The sequence below is a fragment of the Rhopalosiphum padi genome, chromosome 2, assembly GCF_020882245.1.
Source record: "Rhopalosiphum padi isolate XX-2018 chromosome 2, ASM2088224v1, whole genome shotgun sequence".
Lineage (NCBI taxonomy): Eukaryota > Metazoa > Arthropoda > Insecta > Hemiptera > Aphididae > Rhopalosiphum > Rhopalosiphum padi.
In genome coordinates this window covers 28141202-28161709 of record NC_083598.1, presented here as the reverse complement: position 1 = coordinate 28161709, position 20508 = coordinate 28141202, and the positions used below count along the sequence as shown (strand labels likewise).

The 20508-nt window shown below is 25.1% G+C and overlaps 1 protein-coding gene across 3 annotated transcripts in view; it reads right to left on the bottom strand.

Annotated features, from left to right (window-relative positions):
• The window catches only part of LOC132919868 (adipokinetic hormone/corazonin-related peptide receptor variant I-like), an 85344-nt gene extending 65388 nt beyond the window's left edge, over positions 1-19956 (bottom strand). The window contains exon 1 of one of the 3 annotated variants that reach the window (XM_060981764.1): positions 19567-19956. The gene's annotated coding sequence lies outside the window, so the exon portion shown is untranslated. Of the gene's footprint in view, positions 1-4994; positions 5419-19566 lie in introns of those variants that run through there. The other 2 variants (XM_060981766.1, XM_060981765.1) reach the window with 2 other exon arrangements.
• Positions 19957-20508: the final 552 nt, after the last annotated feature.

Genomic DNA, 20508 nt, shown 5'->3' with positions numbered 1-20508 from the left:
TGTTCGCAAATAAACATAATATAAACCAATTGCCTACATCAAGGATAACATAATTCGAAAGAAGATTTGACTTAATAGGCGCCAAATTGTAAGTCTGCCGTTAATTTAGTAACCTCTTGTGATGTTCAGCCTTTGTGGCGTCGTTCCATGTATTGAAAATAAACCAGCTTGTATATATAAAAAGCCTAATCTTCAATATAAAAATAAATATTAACTAATGATATTGGTTTTAATATAAGTATTATTTATAGGTTATATTTTTTCTATTAGGTACATCTGTACAACTGTATAAGAATTATTATTGTACGGTAAATATATCGTTTCTATTGCAACGAAATAAAAATTGATTTAAAATTGTACAAATAACAATTATGAATTTAAAATAGAGGTTGTCGAGAGAAGAAGGTAGGTGTTAAAGCTATGATAAAAAAAAACAAAACAATTTATAGGCATTTAATTTTGAAATGGGGCTTGCTATGTTTGAGATAACGTTTAATATCGTACACATAATTATAATATATTTTTATAAATGTATCATGTGTGTTTTAAATGTAAAGTTTAATATATACATAATTGAAAAATATTGCGATTTCGTGCTTTAGTTTTATGATAAAACAAAAAACAATTTCCCTCGGTATATTATAATATAATGTTTTAGTTTTTAAATAATTAATTTTAATATTAAAATAATGAATCAAATATTTCATATAGTTTCGTGGTACTAAAGAACTTTATATTAATTTTCTTTACATTTGATAACAAATAATTAGCTATTACTCTGTGAAGTTTTGAAAATTCTTGGTGAGCAAAACTTCAACTTCACTTAGAAATTTTTATCAAATAAATTAATATTATCGCGTTCAAATTCAAAATACAACTAATAATTCATTAATATATTCTGAATTTTGATGAACGCATTGTATAATTTAGTGGTATCTATATCTATCAATTGTAAGTAAGTACTTGGTTTTAAGATTTTGACTATATGTAATATTACAACCAACTAAAACTGCTCGTGTAAAATAATATATTTGATTTAAGAATGTATAAATCAGTAATTTATTATTAATATATTTATGATTTTGTTTTTTTTATTGTTGTTATTATAAATAAACAAAAAATTGTTTTTTAAAAAATATGAAGCCATTTGCTAAAAGTTCTTGGTGTTATTTACTTGTAAAAATAATATAAAATGTTCTTATTCTATCGGAGTATAATTTATAAAAGAATATATTATTTTATAACGTATAAAATATAAATCAAATTATACGAAATATAAATTTTTAGTCATTCGTCACAATATTGTATTTCATAATTTTATTTTTAGAAATATCAAACTACTTTCAATACAATATTTTTTTTTATATGTTAGGTAAATTTAAATAACTAAACATGGTAGATTGTATGATTATAAAAGTCAACAAAGTTAGGTTAAACACTTTGGAATTGTATAAGTAACAAACTATTACATAGTTGCACATTTTGTTTACTCTATGTATAGTTACCTACATGGTCTGTTTCAAAATAATATCTAAAAACTAAATTATAATAATAGGCACTTTCGTGAAAGTATACAAATATCATATTTTATAATTTAAAACTTTTTAAATAGTCCCTTAGGTAAAATTAAATTCTTGTAATATATATATAAGTAAATTAAAATTCATATAAATTCCAAACATAGTTTATCCAACTAAAAATTATTTACTTAGGTACCTAATATCATACTTTTTTCTGAAAAATAGTAAGTACTTAAAATAATTTTAAGTAACAAAACATGTAATGTTGTCAAACATATTTGAAATTTACTTATGACTATAATGATGTATTATAAAGCATAACTGTATATTATTCGAACAATTTAAAATTCATAAAACGTTATCTTAAAAGTTTTACTAATGATATCGATAAATTAATACGATACCGATATCATGAAAAATATTCAATACATCTAGTTTTTTTGAAGGCCGTATCACAGGTTTTATAAATTGAAATGTTTACTCGATGAATCCAAAATACTATTTTGGAAACAAATCGAATTTCAGCTACCTATATTATTATAATTAATTCAAAATACCATACCAAAAACTAAATATTATAATACTGATCGAGATAAAATAAATGAAATCGAAAATAAATTCAGTTTTTATCAAGCGTACAAAATTACGAAGTATTGGAAAATATTTATATCAAAATAAGGTCAAGAGCTGTTTCCACAGCAATATTTGTTTCATTCAAATTTTTTGGACAAGTACACTTTTACCAACAATTCAATTAAAAATAATCTGTGATATTATATTACGTTTGTTGTACTAATGAATTACGTAGAATTTTACTTTTATTTTTTTTTCAGAAAACAGCCTAATTTTTTCAAAATATGAAATCGCCTTATTGTTGAGTAAGGCCTTCAATTTGTAGTTAGCTCTGTCAATCAGTTTAATCAAATTTTCATACATGGAATTTTCAACTGAATGAACATTATTCTCATTACAAAGGTCCAGTCAGATCCCTTTTAGACTGATCCATTAAATAATTCATTGACTTCAAATTTTGAAACAGTAACTTGACATGCAATTATTGTTATTTTAATTTTGAACTTTATTTGATAATTTATTCAACTGCGTATTATAGTACATGTTACAAAAATAATACCGACACATTGAACAAAGAATTTTTTTTTAAACGCTTAAATACTCTATCAAATTTTAAATACAATATTTTTTTAAACTTGCTCAAAAATAAATTATCAACAAAAAAATGTATTTTTTATATTTGTAGATTAGTAAAAAAATAACACCTATCATTTTTAAAGAATAATTTAAATATTTTTTCAATAAAAACATAAGTGAAATATTCTATCCAATGATATGTAAATTTATACTCACTAGTTAATAGTACAGTATTGACATAATATGTATAATATACACCTAACTAATTTAGTAGATAAAAAAATTATATTATAATATATTTAGTCGAATTTTTAACCAATGATACAGAACCAACAATTTGTTTATAGAACTTTTTAACTCCTTTAAAAATCATAGACTTTACTTGTACCCGGTAATTTAATAAATAATAAATATTTTTCTTGCACGCATATTAGGGATGTAATATTTAAAAACTAATTAATAATAACTAAAAAAATATATTACTATTATTTAAATAAAATAACAATGAAAAGTTGAAGTATAATAAATTAATAAATTTCAAAAAATTTCAATATTAAAGTTTGAACAATAAATCATAATTACTATAATAGGTAACTTAGAAGATACTAATATCTTATATCGATTAAAAACAAATAAATACAACAAACACATATTATTTTCAGTTTTTTAATTAATGTTTAATACATTACTCGTTTATTAAATAATAATAATAATAATAGATATAGTTAATTTAGTTTTATTCTTTAAACATAATAATATTAATATTTATAATAATTTTATTTACAAAACATTGACCTATAACGATATTAAATTATACCTATAATACTATAATATATTTTTACATCTCAGGTACTAACTCGTATATTTTGAAGTTAACTGTAGATTGTACATACATTTTACAATTGTTTTAAAATTATATCATCAAATCATAATCCTATAAAAATTTATATGAATAACATTATTTTGATAAAAATGATTGATCATTTTTGTTAATATTTAAACGTGTATTTTCTTTTTAGTCATATTAAGATGACTAAGCGGGAAAACTTTATAAATAAAACCCCAGTTGTATAATATTATGTATAATATATACATTGTTGTGTACGTATAATATAGAAAAACAATAAACACATTGGTACTACTAAAGCTATATTAGAGTGTACTAAATACACCCACCGGGCTAGTTTTGAAATTTTAGATATTTTCTTTATTTGTTTTATTATCTATTATCATTTTGTCAATAATGATTAAAATAGTTTACTCATTCTATTAAAATGTATAAAACCATTGATTTTAAAATCAAATAACACTAATTAAAAATGATATTAATAAAAAGTTAAGGAATTTACACATAGTATTATATAATATAAACAACTAGCGCTGATCCTGTACAACGTTGCCCGTGACAAATTAATTAATGCCAGTGGATTTACCCTGTCTAACGGAGTTTAGTTACATATAAGCTAAACATATCTTTAACACGGTAATTTGGGTGGTTTTGACAAAATACATACGTAAAATACTGGTCTTAAATTATATCCAATTATAATAACTATTTTATTTTATCTACCTAACAAACAGCAACCATATGCAAACAAAAATATATTAATTTTTCCTGAATCAACAAATCCCTACGTGAGCCCGTCTTTAAAATGTAAAATTTAAATAGTTGGCTTCGATGTACACATCCTAAGGTATAGTATTATCTTAAATACTTAATTTCAGAACCATGAATGCGAAAGACTTAGCGGTGGATCGCTTACACAAACATTGCCTTTTATTCATATAGATAGATAGAAACATAATACTTTATTTCATTAACAGGAAATAATACGATGTTTTTATATTACTTAGCTATTTATGTATGTGACGAATAGGTCATTGGTTAATATGCTGGTACTTTAATGACTACATCGCTATTATTTTGAAACAAAAAACATATATATATAGGTGCTTATTATCTAACACAGTATTTGTTGTATTATATAAGATTTAATAAAATAATATAAATAATATAGTGTAATCAATCCCGACGTAGGCTTACGCTCGCCGGATAATTTCACATAGCTCTTACCATAAATAATTTGCATCCAGCTTACAAATACCATAATTTATATACCTATTATGTACCTATATAATTTAAAAATCTCGGGGCCCGGTTTAACACGCGAAATTTAAAGTGGCTAAAAAACAATTTAAAAAATAGTTACATATATTTTAAGGACATATTTTTTCATCTCCGCATTTTCACGGATGGAGCAAATAATAGGTAGGTATAATATATCATTAATAGTACCTATATTATTAGCGCTATACACCACCTACCTTTCGGGAAAGCGACCGCATAATAGGTAATTATACGATTAATTTTCCGAGCGTCGTCCGGCGGCCGTTCTCCCCGAGTGCCGCGGTAATTATTTAATTTTTTTTTTTTTATTCCAAACAATAATAATACAATACACCTATGATAATGTTATTATACTTTACGGTCGGATAGGCTGTTTTTCTCGCGATCAATTCGCGCGAGTGAGCGACGGACTCGCGCGCGGAACGGAACGATGATTCGCTCGAGACGCTGTTTCCATTTAAGTACCCCGACGGTTCTGTTATCAAGCTGCCAATAGAGAGAGGCACACTATCGGGGATTCGGCGGCGGCCGTTTGTCTTGCACATGCGTTTGCCGCGAAGCTTACTCGACGAATACGTGTACCGCACGCCTGTCCACGACGTTATATAATATCATATAAATTCGGTGGTTTAGTTTTATTTTTATTTTTTTTTTTTTTTTATCAGGTCTATTGAATATTTATAATATTATTCTCCTCCCGCGCCGGCACTGCAATAAATTATCCGTCAGCCGACGAGTTTAATCGCTCGCGGTATCGTCTGTTTTCTTTTCGTATTCGCATTATTAAATTGCCGCGCGGCATAAACCAACACCTACCTACATAATACACACGTACACATTACACGCGTCGTATATTATAATTTACAATCGGAGGAATATTTAACTGCAATATAAGTCCGTAAAACATTCAACGTTTAATATCAAATAATAAATATGCGTTCTACTATATACCTAATACCTATCATACCCACCAATATTTTTTTAAATATATTTTATACGCGTTTGTTGTAAGCTATATTCTATAAGTATACCGATTATCAATTATATTATTGCGATGGCACGTAGATAAAAATATTACGATTTTACCGTAAATTTTATAAAAATAAGAGTTGCTTTGTTTATTATTTGTAAAGACTCTTAAAGTAAGCCATTTAAAGCTTAAGTTTTTACTTTTATTTAATTTTAAATTGATGAATAATTCGAATGATAACGCAAACATTCCAATAGCTATTGTAAACTATATACAATTACTAACAGATCTTAAAGGATTTGTTGGGTCACGAAAATCAAATATTTTTTCCTTGGTAGAGTTGCCATTGCAGGTTACATAAAATAAAATAGTTATTATCATTGAAAATAATTTCAAACCTTTATTTTCTATTTAGTTGAAACAACCCAAATAACTGTGTTAAAATCTGCAGTGTAGTTTACATTTAACGGAGATTAAGAATGGGTAAATCCACCAGTAATTGATTTGACAGGGAAAACGATCTGCCAGTATAATATATATATATACTATATAGTTTTATGTATCATGTTGAATACAGTTGTCGGTTAATGATATCCATACTACATTCTACTTGTATAGTTTCAAACCTTTCAATATTAAATTTGTCATTCCTAAAATTGTGACGCAGTTTTTTATAGGTAATACGATTTCGGTTTCCATAAAAAAATAATGTTAAAGTAAAAAGTATACGTAACAAAAATAAAATAATACTCTATAACTATTCAACAATTTATAAATACTTAATACTTATCAATTTAATAAAATTCTTAAGTTCTCGATATGATTATACTCGTATATCCGTAGCTTTTAAATTATATATAAGTTTCAGTTGTGCATTATGATTATCAAATTAATATTTCTATGTTTTTTGTTCATTTAAGAATATCGAAAATTTAAGTTACCAACTGTAGCTGTACAGCTTAATCTAAAAATAATAATACTTATACATCTCACTTTATTTTTGTTAAATGATAAATAATTTATGAATTCTGGTAAATAGGGGTTATACCTACATACATAATGATTAATGTGAATACAAAATAATTGGATTATAAACATTCAGAAGACCCGGAGTATGCTTTACAACACCCCCACCCTAACCAACCGTGTGATTAATAAATTTACTTTAGTAATTACTCCACTAATTACTATACATAAAACTATTTCTGTTGATGACTTTAATCAGCCCGCTCGATAAACATCTTATCAATTAAACTGAATAATTGATTGAGTTTACTCTTTTGATATGACACATTTAAATTTGTTTAATCAATATACATATTGAAAAACAAAAAAATACAATTACAATACTTATTTTCATTTAGATGAATTAAAATATGAAAATAAAATATTATACGAATAATATAATATTACTTTATGACTTGGTTATTGAATAAAAATAATTATATAAAAATACTTTTTTAAAAAATGGAATAATTATTTTTTCTACCAAAATAATTGTGTATCATTATAAAACTATAGCTATACGTTGTACATATTGAAACGATATGTTTCGGTTTTTCAAATAAAATGATAACCGTTGATAAAAGGTCGTATTTAGTTAAACTTCTTAGAACTGTTGTGATTATAAAAACAAAATCACTAGACGAGTGATTTGAATTACCTAGATAACTGAAGGACACACATCATAGTATACCAGTACTAAATATTTTAGTAATAACGATAACATGTAATACTAATAAATAAAATGTAAAAATAAATAATAACAATACTATGATAATGTTTTATACTAGTTAATCGCCTACACGGCGTTGACTGCGACAAATTAAATGTCCGTAAATTTACCCGTTTTTAAACTGCACAGATTTTTAACACAGTTATTTAGATTATTAAGACCAAATATAAATTATAAGTCTAAAATTATATACAATTTTAATAACTATTTTATTTCCTGTACCTAACTAATGACAAAAAAATAGATAATAAAAAAAAATAATAGTAATTCTTCGTTAGTCAATTATATTATTATTCAACATTTATGTGTGGAAAAGTAAAAAGTAGCCTATGACATTACGGAACTAGTTAGATTTATCAACGACAATTTTATTAAAATCGATCGTAAACTGTAGATTTGTTAAGGGTCATTCGTGCTAGGCCTTGTTATATAATAGATATATTTAGTAATTATAACTGATCTTGTACAGCGTTTACGCGACAAATCAAATAATACCTGTGGATTTACCCTGCCTTAAACTCCGTTAACTTAAACTACACATATTTTGAACACATTAAATTAGGAAGATTTGAGCAAATACGAAATATGGGTTTAAAATTATAAATATCATTATATAATAACTATTTTATGTTATGTAAACCACGGCAATCCTATACAAATAAACAACTTTTTGTTTGTGAACCAATTAATTTCTGTATGAACCCTCTTTTTGAAATACGAAATTCAAAATATTGGTTTCGAGGTGCATATCCTTGAGTATGGGATTGTATTATAATTTCAGAACTATGAGTGCAATAGACTTAGTTATAAATCGTTTACATCACACACGCTAACCTTGCCTTTTATCAATATAAATAAATAATAATTTAAATACAATTTTTATTTTCAACCGTATTTTTATGTTAATAATATCATCATATTTAAGTATTATATATTTACAGTATAAATAAAAATGATAATAATAATGTTTATGTAATATGTATACTATTACAATTTAATCATATATCTTGATTTTCGTATAGTTATTCATGATAAATAAAATAAAATAATACCTATATGTTAATATTCTAAAGTAGAGATACTCTACAATGGAGCTCTGATACTAAATGACCTGTGCCACAAATATGTCAACAATCGAGTCTAGATAGTAAAGACCCTGGGGATCAGCCCCAAGTCGATATTAAGGACCCTAGAGATTTATTCTGAATCACTAGCTTCAAGATCGACCAAAACACATTTATACACCATTTCAACCATGTAAATTGAATTTTATGTAACGGAATTCCTTAAAATAAAAATAAACTACGAATAGTAAGTAGGAACACCTGATAGGAACCCATCATACTAAGTATGTTGCATCACTAAACTTTAATGAATCATTAGTGAGTTAATGGTCCCTTAAACATGTTTTAGTGGCTAGTGATTGATAGATTGGTTCATTAAATTTTAGTGAATCATTAAATAGATACATGTTCCCTATATCCAGGGCCGTCCCAGAGGGGGGTTTTAGGGGGTGTCCTCCGCAAGTGTACAATATGAATATGTCAGTTGGCATATTGATACATTAAGTATTTGAGTTGGCACTTGCCAAATTATAATTTTTTTTTATACAATTTATAAATAATTTTGTAAATACTACAAAGTACAAATATGACGGCATAATAATTTATTAATAGGTATACTGTAATTTATAATAATGATGAAGGTATATATGTTAATTTTCCGATTACCAACTGTCTAACACAAATTCTATAATACAATTTAAGTACTAAAATATAGTTTGTTAAATAATTTAAAACATTTGAATTTTGATTTTTCAAATAGAAAAATTAAATTTTAAGTTCAATTATTATTTTAATTAAATTTAACTTATGTTCAAATAGTTAAGTTTTAATTAAAACCAGTTACCTATTTTTTAAATTATTATTTAATATTTGTTAAATATAACATCATCGTAAAAGATTAGCTCCTAAACGATATAATTCTAATGTCACAACTAAAGCTGAATTCACAATGCATCTATTTTATAGAAAATAATTTTAAATGGTTCTCGATACTCTGTTGAAACTAACAAATGAAAATTAAAAATCATATATTTATTCTATTCAACCATTATTTACTTTATTTTCTCAACCATTTAATAAAAGCAATATTATATTATGTTACCAAATGGCAAATTATAATAGTTTTGTAAATATACAACAGTGTTATACATTTTGTTATTGAAAATATTTTATTGTAGTATACTTGTGAAGATATTATCAAAATATATACAATATATAAGAGATAGTAAAGTGGAGAACATAGTAAAATATTTACGAATTTGTAATATTGTTTAAAATATATTTACTGACTACTATATATATGTAATGTGTAGGTAACAAATAGTTGTCGAGTGAAGCGAGAAAATTTTTTTTGAGTTGACACATGCATCTCACTTTCTTTATTATTTTGATCGCGACGGCCCTGCCTATATGTTTCCCATGTTTCCCTACATGTAACCTGGTACTGTAGTAAGTCGGAGAATTCATTTTCGAGTATACCGCGTCACATGAGTAGTAAGGAAGTCACTATAGTTACTGTGAGAGATGTGTTAATTTTGAATCCAATGATAATTCGATAGGTATATAAAAAACTATTCTGATTAGCCGACACAGTAATGAGTTTCTATTTCTAAGGATATTTTATAACATATTTCTATAACTAATCGAAAATTAGTAATACGGTAAGGTAAACATTAAACTTTAATTAATTTTTGACAAAATCGTTTCACATATTACATAATTTATTCAAATTCAAGTCAAAAATTATGTAAATGTGTTTGTAGCGACTATAAATAACTAAAATATTCTCTTATATTCTATTATATTTAAAAATTGCATTTTATATGTAAAATTACCTTTAAAAATTTGAATGGACCGTAAATTTCAGTGTTATACAATAGTGTATAATAAATAGTTCATGTTTTGTGCGAATTAAATAATCACTATACATTCGTTAATCATCCAATCGTTGTGAGTACTTATATCAACTTTTTATACACTTTAAGTCTCTCAAGAACCTTTATTATATGCGACATGTGACATTCCCTTTCCAATCAAACTGATAATAATCACCGTATATTACAATGACTTATAAATTAAGAATAAAAACTGGGCGCAAGTAAACTCCGCCACAATAATACCTTTTTTTAGTGTAAATAACTCTGCCAGAAAAAAAAACAGGTAAAATTGAGTTCATGTAAATTCCGGCAGAAAAGAAAAACAGGTAACAGTTTAAAATTAATAAAACCTATAATATATTAATATAATAATAATATTTCACATTAAATAATAACTAGGTATGCGCATAATATATACCAACAAATAATAAAAATACAAAACTTAAAAATAAAAATAATAATTGTCTGAACAAATCAATGACACATTGTAATGTGTATTACGTTAAATAATCATAATAAATAATCGTAATAATCATTAAATTTTTCACACTATCCTTTAATTATTTTTTTTTAATTTTTAAGGTTATTTGATTAAGATATCATGTTAAGTTGTACATATCAACTTTAGAAATGACAACCTACGTCATCGCAACAGATGTCAATATGGGAAGGCCTTAACACTGGCGGAGTTTCCATTACCCATTACAGATAACAAAATAAAACTGTAGTAGCTGTATTAAACCTTTTCATTACCTTTTAAACGGTATTCTAGCGTAGTTTACAATCACCCATAAATTATCCAACGACTTATTGAAACTTTTGGAGCAGAATTATCAACAAAAAATGTTTTTCATTCCTTTAAAAATTAGGATTAAATAGATTAATTTAGTTGTAAATTCATCATTATTATTTAAATATAATTCATGTATTTACCTGTTACTATTCTTAAATAAAAAAAATAAAAATCTATCCTGTCACAAAGTAAAAAAAAAATATGTTTAATAAATATATGTGATATTTTATAGTAAAATTTAAAAAAAAATCATGGTAAATTATATATAATTATATTATTGATAAAAAAAAGCATTTTATATAAAAAAATATTTTATAATTTATAAATTATCAACAGCATGAAAATGGACATTTCTAATATCACAAATTGTACTCAATAGTAATTAATAATTACTAATTATATAATATGTTAACCACGCCCTGAATATATATCATCAAATTGTAATCAAACTACATATAGGTAACAACATTTAAAATGTTGTATAATATTATTTAGCATAGTTACTTAAAATTTTCAATTTCAGGTAATATGAATTAGTTGAGAGTTGTGGTTAACCTAATCTAATCTAGTCCTACACTTTAGATTGGTTTATGCATCTAACTAAATCATGATTACATAAAAGAACACTTTACGCCTTGAACTTACGTTAGATATCTTGCAATGAATACAAATTACAACATTAGAAAAATAATCAAAATTATAAGAGACAAATCAATTTATTTTTCAAGTATTATATACTATTTAAAACATTTAAGTATTTTAGTGTTGTAGTGGTGTATAAACAAGAACTACGAAAATATATTTTACTTCTATGGCAAATAAACACGATAAACAATGCAAAATTTACCCCACCATTACTTATGAGTTATGGTCCTAAAAATTACCATTTTAATATGGTAAAAATGGCATGGTTTATTATTTAAATAGAGGAAAGTTGAAAAATACATATTAAGGAACTTTATCCACTTGTAGGTAGCACAAATTTTTCTTTTCGACGCAGTGGAAGTAATGCGAAAGCAGTTCCCACGACGCCATCGGTTCAAACATGAAAAAAAAAAAAAGGTAGCACAAATTTTAAGTTCTGAAATGGCGTGAATTACCATTGTCCAAAAAAATAATAAATTATAACACAAAATCAAACTAAAATTAATATTTATCGTGGACAATGTAGAAAATAAATTCTGATTCAAAAACATCTGCAGTACTTATTTAACAATCTATTTTTTTTTCTCCGTAAAACAAAGATAAGACAACCCATGAATATTTATACTTTCTGTAGATTTATGCAGTAAATTTCGTCTTAGTTAAAGCAAAGTATAAAATATTTATTTTGGATAAACTAAGCTTCAAGAGTGATTAATGTAGAGTGAGCAATGGTTTTAACAACTTATCTGGTACGCTAGTTAGGTAATAATATTAAGCATTTGAATTATTATTTTTAAACTTAAAAATTAAAAATGTTTAACCATTTATAAGTAGCTATTATTATTGTACTGTTATTTTTCTATATAGTTTAAATACACGAATAAAAATAAATATCTTCATTTGTCAATAATTATTTATCCTTCAAATTCAGAACTCATAAAACAATGTATTATAGTTTAAATAATGAAATTTCTAAACAGTTATCAAAGTACCAAGCTTAGAGTATACATTTTACAATTTTATTTTAATATAAGAATAGATACTTTGTATTCAAATGTACTTAACCTAGTTTTGTATTATAACATACAATGTAACATGTACCTAAGTGTGTAACGTATTGACGTGGATAAAAAATATTGAAATTATCGAACTATTTTATAAGTTACTAATTTATAGTACTTACTACCCCTGAACCTCTTGGATTTTAAAATTACGTATAATAACCTATAACTAATAGGTGCCATAAGCATACATTTTCCTTGTTAGAAGGGGGGGCTAAAATTATAAACATAGGACAGGCTCGCGAAAGGCTTCGACCCCCGCACCCCCTACATATAAATTTTATAATTTTATATAAAAACTTCAAAATTATTTATTTAACGGCGAATAATACATAACTTTTTATCGTTGTCATTAAAAAATATTAACGTATAGCTCAATCATTTTAATTTTATTACAAATTTACAATACAAAATTCATACATAAAGCTTAAATGTTCACATAACACATTCCTATCGGCTATGAATAGGAATTATGTTTTACATTTTATAATTTTTTATAATAAATAACCATACATTTCTTGAAAAACTTTTAAAGAATGTATGTAAGCCCCTCCCTCAATTTACGCCTACGATAGGTGCACCTTTTTCATACTTTCATATACCTACAAAAATGTATTTTGGTGTTCGATGAGTTATCTTATATTCTTATATAAAATGCCTAGTACCTATTTAGTAACAAATAACAATACATATAATTTTACAATATTAACTAGGTAATTTAATAAATAGTTGTTGTTCTTTACAGTGTTATTATTTATTATAATGATAATGATTGGTGAGTAATGGATTGCATCATATAAAAGTATGTAAATTATACTATTTATGTACATTGTACATAATATTATCAAAAATATAGATAGTTAAATAATAAGAATAAAATGTTTTATTATTTACCTAATTATTATATTTACTTTTTATTTTATAATAATCTAATTTTATATATTTTTATAACATACCTACATCATGTATAATCTTAGTTAAGAATAAAATCTACCTATGCATTTTGATAAATGATAATACTAACGAGATATTAATTTAAGCTACCCATTATATAGATGTATCTAAATCTAAATATTTAAAAAAATATGCAACTATAAAAAAACTGCATTTACTTTCTTATAAATGATACTATTATAGTCTAATATAGTTACTCTAGTATTATATTCTAATATAGGTAGGAATCACAAGCAAATGTCGTTTCTCATTGCTAAAGTAAAAAACTAAATTAGCTCATTATAAATAGTTCAAGGAGACATTCAATAAACTGATACAAACAAAATAAATCGATACCAAAACCGCTATTATAGTAAAAAGAAAATTATTCGTTTCCTGTCTTGCATGATATTCACTAGGTATGTAATACGCAACAAAATCAAATACCATAAATAAATAACAATCTTTGTAGATTGTGCTTTAATTAAAAGTATGATAATAGGCATAAAGCAGAACGGGAATGAAACTGTGGGCGTACATGTGTACTAAAATGATTGATAACGCGTAAGATGGTAGAGCAAAGTTCAATTATCGAGCTATTGAAAAACGCATTAAAAGACTTGTAGTTTATTTAGCTATAAAAACGTATGCCAAAATATGAATTATTTAAATGATAAAAGAAGATTAAATGCCATTATGCATAGAATATTCATCTTTCAAAATAAAAACTTAGAGTTCAGAAAAATTGAATAATGTTTATGAATTTCAATTCAAAATTTTCATAATACAATTTCAATGTATTTACATAATATATTTACAGTACATTTGTTTATTGTAAAAACATGTTTCAGAGTTTACGTATTTAAAATAAATAATAAAATTTCTAATAAACAAATAATAAATTATAGGTATTTTGATAATTCACATCCTATGAAAAACATAATGGATTTTATAGTATGTATAATATGTTTTAATATTTAATTAGAACACTATCAGTGTTTTGTTATATTATTTATAATTATTTATAATTTAAGATGATTAATTGTGTTTAAGTATACATTTCTTTTAGTTATAATCTATTGTCTGTCAAGGGATTTGGTAGTATTGTTCTTACTTACTGTTAAATATTAAAATTAATTTTATAAAAGGTTAAAATTCAAAATTTAATTCAATTATAACCACATTTAGTTGTTAGATTTTTTATATCAACAATAAAAATCAAATCATTACTATTTTTAAGTAACTTCTACAAGAAACTTTCTATATAAAAAGAAAAAATTTGTTACCCAAATTAAACTTGATAGATAAACTTGTCATTAAATAGATTTAAAAATATAGGTAACATATTGAAATAGTTAAATAGATAAACAATTACAATGGTTCTTTGATAGACAAATATTTTATATTGGAAGGCCACTTCTACAGAACCAGTTCAACTCGTTTAAATATATCTATAGTATAGATTCTATACACTAAAAATTTATTTGATTTATTAAAACTATTTAAATACATATTGCAAAAATAAAATAGCTGAATATATTTTAAAAGTATAAACAAAAATCGTTCATAGATTATAAATTACAGCAGACATTTTTTTCTCAACAACGCGCCTACTAAGCTTTCCTTCCGGTTTCCGACTATTGTTACCTATCTATTACTATTTACTGCTAACTGGTGACACGTAAAGGTCATTAAAAACAATATTATATTACCTGCGCCATTGTATATGCTTATTAACACAAATAATAATGAGTTTATTTTAAATAGAAGCAGAATCAACAAATAAATTATTTTTTAGTGATCTGAGTTCGCTGAGTTTGCTGAGTCCGGTATTATGATTAACACAAGTGTAATACGATAACGAATATTTTTTTTTTTTTAAGTTGATATATAGACACTAACATTACCTAAATTATTTATTCTTGAAAAAATTTTTTTTTTATTATTATTACTATTTTAACCTCGTTTTTATGGTCCGAATATGTAACCATAAACTGAAAAGTATTGTGCCTGATCTATTGAGAGCTAAAATCATCATGTTCCATAATAACAAAATGCGTTTATTTTTTGTTGGACTTCCTTTTCCTATTTAATTATAAAACATATTGTATAAAGTTAATTTTTATTGTCAACAGTTGGTATTTAAAAAGATAGTGGCTCAATCTGACTCAAAGCGTTCTTTTTTGTACACTTTTTATTTATTTTTATTTAATTGTGTTACAACGTTGAATCACTAAACAGTATTATATTCATCCAAAATGTCTTTCTTATTACAAAACATCCGTGTTGACTTTCATTTCGATTAAAGTTACGTATATAGACTATATAGACGTATAGTATATACGATAAATTATTTTCATTAACATTTATTTATACTATATTCAATTTCGTTGTTTCTTTTATAATATTTAAATATTTAATTATAAATATATATATATGAGTTTAAATAATTATAAATATATATTTATTTATTTTTATTTAAAGCTATAATATAGCTAATTTAAATTTAATCCCCACAAAATAAGTATGAATAGTTAAATATTGGAATATATATTATCACGTAAATAATAATACATAAAATTGTATGCAATTGTACTGATACGGAATATTTTCAGAAAAAAGGTAAAAGTAAATATAACTTAAAATACAGTTTAGCCTATTAAAATAAAAAAATTATAAATGCACATAATGCTTGTAATTAAATAATTTAAATAGAATATAACCCAAGTCCTGAGCTTTAAGTTTTTACTAAGTAAAAAAAAGTATTAGAATTATATCAACAAGATAAAAATAATCTTTGTCGTTAATATCCTTTAATCTTCTACCTGAATAATATGTATCAATTAATTTTTTCATGTACAAAAATTAACATAAAAACTAGTTCTGATGCTAATATGCTATAGTAATAATTTCAAATGTTTAACTATACTTAACTGGTTTTAACATATAAATAAAAATCACATGTTATAGTGGTATATGTGAATTAATTATTATAAGTTATAACCAATATTTTCCTGGATAATAATTTAAATAGCTCTAGAAACAACTACCTAACAAGTATATGACAGAACATTTTAAAAAGAAATGCACACCTACATACGTATATTTTTGCAACAACAATAACATTTACTTATTGATTATATAAGTTTTACGTTAACTCACAACTATAGTTTAAGCGTATCTTTGTGCAAATCAGAAAATTCAGATTATATCAATAATTTAACTTGTAGGTTTAATTTTATATAATAATAAGTCATAAAGAAATTAATCTAACAGCAGTATAATGGTTTTACAACTTAATGATATTTTTTTCTTAGATGGAGGGCTGGTAACAGTGCATAAAAAGTTACATAATATTATTTTATAATTTTATATCTTTGAATTCGAGATTTAAAATATACACGTAATATCACTTATTGTAGCCCATCTAAATCATATATCCGCATTCCTTTGTGTGCTTATGAATAATCATTAATTTGATCTAAAATGTAAATTAGAGGTAAGTATAAATTGTATAAATGATCTAAAAATGATAAAATATTAACAAAGATTTTCATCACTCTCATTTTTTAATCATCAATTATCAATTGTAAAGTTTTTTTACTGTATTTCAATGTCAATTATCTATAAATTACATATTCTTGATTAATCATTTTTTTCAAAATATTAATAATACAATTTTATTTAATGTTATAAATAAAGTTAAAATTAAATAAAAATTATTATTCATGTATGTATAGCACATTTAAGTGGTACTCATCCCAAATAAATTATTAGATAATGAAATATTATTAAATTAAAAAACTTTTGCTATCGTTTGAATTATTTAGGAACTCGTTTCTCAATATCATAATTAATAGTTATTTTATTCGTAGCATAAACATAATTTAATTAGGTGTGTTAAATACCCAAGTTAATAAATTGTTGTTATTTGAATTATTATAGTTATTAGTTATTTATAATTTTGTTAATATTCAGTAATTAAACATGTACAAGTTGGAAATTACAAACCGTTAGCTATGCAAATAATTAAATTTAAAAAAAAAATAATAATAACAAGGTATATTAAAATAATATTGATCGATATAATGTTTACAAGCTTACTAAACAACTATTCTATGCATTAATATATTTAAAACAACAACACGAATTACGATTAATATTGATAATACAATGTAATAACTTCTTAATTCCCTGCAATCTTTAATAAAATTTAAAAACTCTATTGGATAGCAATAATTATTGAATATCCCTAACGTGAAAAATTCAAGTTACTTAAAATTATAGACAATTTAACATTATAGTATTGTTCTATACTGTATAATCATATTCATGTAATACGTATAATAACTATAGTAGCATAGTAATATTATTCGATCGTATACAATTCATCATTATTACATTATGCAGCGTGTGCATATTGTCACGTGTTAACTATTTTAAATGATGAAATAATCTTTGTAATGTTTTATTCGTAAAATATTATTCCATACATTTTGACGTGTATTTAAAAAAAAAAGAAGAAGATTCTTATAAATATACAAATAGCGGTGGATTTAACAGTCATTTAGTTGAAAAATGTTTAAATGCCAACGGTGACGGAGATATGTTACATTACAACGAAAAGTTTTTGTAAAAGGTAAGAATGTCACGAGTCGTGGGTAAATTTTGTACGAAACCCATCTTATGATTTTACCAGCTATCATTTCAATCTTAAATCTACCACTGTGTGTATCAACCCATTTATATTCTATATCATGTAGGCATATCGTAATAATATTATGTATTACATTTAATAGTTGGATACAATATATTATATTCAAATATAATAGCCATTATAATAAGTTATAACAGGTGGTTTATTAATTTTAGATGTACCGAACAGATATTAATCAATTATTTTTATAAATATTCATTTTTTTTTTTAGTTATCATGATAATATTTAAAGTTAGTATAAATAACACAAACTAATTAAAAGAAACGTCACTACATAAAACATTACATATATACTATATAATATACGATTAAATTATCTCTTTAAAAGTTTCAATTTATGAAACTAAAAAAGATCTAAATTGAAAATATTTTATTATTTATTTAAAAATTTACTATGACAAAAACACTGTACTGAAGACACCAACACGTGCGTATATAAAAAAATGTTGATAAAACAATATACAAGACTGAATTAAAATTTAACCTTACAACTCTGAAATAATTCGTAACATATGATGCATTTATACATATAGGTATAGTGGTATACCATTAAATACTGCGATATATTATACACAAACTGTATAATAACTTATTTATATTTGCATATACAAACCTAATATGATGCCGTCGTCTTATTATTTGGTACGTCAGTGTAGTTCTAAGACAAGTTAAATAGATGATGCACATCATTGTTGAAATTTAATAAACCTCAGCTGGCACAAAGTTTTATAGACTTATATTCGTCGGACATGTTTTTCATAAACAATTGCAATAAATGCGAGTAAAAAATAGATGCTTTTAACCTTTGATACGTTATTTCTATATGCTATACATTCTAGTCCGTTTCAAAGTCGCTGCAGTAGAATGTTATACAACTTCGGGCAGAAAATAGTAGTGCTCGCGAGTCGGTATATTATATGCTATTAACAATTAAAATTATGATGGGTGAATTAAATAGACGGACAATAGTATACCTGTGTTACGGTCAAGGATGGCGACTAGTTGGACTGCAAGAACTGATTGTTTCGCGAGTAAAAAAAAATTGTCCTCTATGTACGTATATACATAAAATTACAAAAAAATTTTAAAAAAAAATTACTAAACGCGCACCACTGCAATACAACCAATAACACATACACGCACACGCACACTGTCCGCGATACAATAGTAACAGTCGATATTATTATTATTATTACGATTACTGTTTGAGGGGTAGTCGCCGAGGAGGGGTGGAGCCGCGGAGGAACTTTCGAAGACGACAGCGGACAATACTATACGTGTTAGACGGCAGTACAACACGTACGTACGCGCGTAGTTGCGTACACGCACGACGACGTCTGGGAAACTGACCACACGAAAAATAATGTTATTATTATTATTACTATATATCAATCTCCCGGCGCGGCCTGTTGCCGCCATCGCTACCGCTATTGCCGCCGCCACGGCCGCTGCAGTCTGATTTGGAGGTCACGCGGACGAACCGGGTTCGGGTCAACTCGATATCGCATAATAATTTATACAAAAAAAAAAAAAAATAGTAATAGTAAAAAACATAATATACATATTACATATTATACGCGGCGCTATACGGTAATAATAATAATAATAATAATAACAACAACAACAACAATACCGTGTGCCCCGCGGGTGGACGGATTCCGCACTGTACTTATTATTTGTCATGGATGTCGTCTGGATATAGTGAATATCTGTGTATGAATAAGATTTTCATAAATTTGCAGTAAGTATACCTACGACGCTCGTCGTAGAAGGGACGCGCGCGAAATATATAGGCACGTTGACATAAAAAAAAAAATGTATACATTATATAAGTATAAAATAAGTATATATTATAATGTATATAGCTGCAGTATATACCTATACAGTCACAGCTGATCGGCGATCGTCGTAAATGC